This window comes from Priapulus caudatus, unplaced genomic scaffold (assembly GCF_000485595.1).
Source record: "Priapulus caudatus unplaced genomic scaffold, Priapulus_caudatus-5.0.1 Scaffold394, whole genome shotgun sequence".
In the NCBI taxonomy this organism is placed as follows: domain Eukaryota; kingdom Metazoa; phylum Priapulida; class Priapulimorpha; order Priapulimorphida; family Priapulidae; genus Priapulus; species Priapulus caudatus.
The window spans coordinates 178163-179593 of record NW_014577455.1 but is presented as its reverse complement, the minus strand read 5'-3'; the positions used below and the strand labels follow the sequence as shown (position 1 = coordinate 179593).

Here is a 1431-nt window from a genome sequence, read left to right as displayed (position 1 = left end):
GTGTGTGCGTGTGTGCGTGTGTGTGCGTGCGTATGTGTGCGTGTGCGTGCGCGTGTGCGCGCGCGCGTGTATGTCTGTGTGTGTGTGCTCGCGTGCGCACGCGCGTGTATGTCTGTATGTGTGTGTGCGTGCGTGCGTGCGTGTGTGTGCGTGTGTATGCAGCTGCTGCGTGCACCCTGACAGCAGCACTCGTTTGTTTACACTAACATTTTAACTCGCTAATTTAAGCACTCATTGTTTGCCGCGGGAAATTACGCAATCAAATCTGTAAATAGCCGTGAGCACGAGCAGAGAAATCGAGGAGGGGCAGCAACGAGTGAGAAACACTCTATTACCGCTAGCAGCTGAAAACATACACATAATATACCAGGAGTGTGTAATATCAGGGGTAGATATCTATATCATACACTCCTGAGAGATATTCCTCATAGAGTCTATATTATACGGTTACAGGTCGTCAGTCCGAAGGGTCACTGGTCCGAAGGGTCACTGGTCCGAAGGGTCACTGGTCTGAAGGGAAAACTAAACATTTGAAACTGTGAGTGTTTCGGACTAGTGAACCTTCGGACTAGTGAACCTTCGGACTAGTGAACCGTCGGACTAGTGAACCTTCGGACTAGTGAACCTTCAGACTAGTGAACCTTCGGACTAGTGAACCTTCGGACTAGTGGACCTTTGGACTAGTAAACCCTCGGACTAGTGAACCCTCGGACTAGTGAACCTTCGGACTAGCGAGCTGTCACCATATTATACACTCCGGATACTACCAAGTTACTACGATACCTTCCTGCGTATACTGCACAGATAGATATCGTGATAACGTGTACGTATTTACAATAATACAATATAATATAATTATACACTGCGTACATCATACACCTAACGCGTTGCGGTATTTTTCCCGTTTTATTATCAACGACAAAAAAACTCGGTCGGTCGGCCATGGACGGTGATACAGTAATGCGGGTCAGTGAGAATCAATGAAGTTGTCCCGCGCGCACACACACCCGCACACGCGCGCGTGCTTGCGTACTTGCTTGCTTCAACGACGCGGGGTTAAACGTTTCTGCTGCGTGGCAGAGGATGGCATACTTACTGTTTACCTAACGAAACGTCAATAACGCGGGAGCCGCTCGCTCGTTCGTTCGATCACCACACGAACAAGACGGGGCTGGTGGTGCAGCGTTACATGTGATGTGATCAGTCACACGGGAACTGCATTAACCAGTGGACTGGTAGCAAGCGCGCGCTGCTATACATGTTATGCACGTACATAGATCTTAATCGACAGCTTACAACCCTGTCTACATATCTTACAGGACAGCTTACAACCCTGTCTACATTTGTAAGCTGCCGTGTAAGATCCCTGCCTACATATCTTACAGGACAGCTTACAAACCTGTCTACATATCTTACAGGACAGCTTACAAC

The 1431-nt window shown here is 48.6% G+C and overlaps 1 protein-coding gene across 1 annotated transcript in view; it reads right to left on the bottom strand.

Annotated features, from left to right (window-relative positions):
* The window catches only part of LOC106809891 (syndecan-2-like), a 36232-nt gene that overhangs the window by 11112 nt on the left and 23689 nt on the right, over positions 1–1431 (bottom strand). The window lies entirely within an intron of this gene.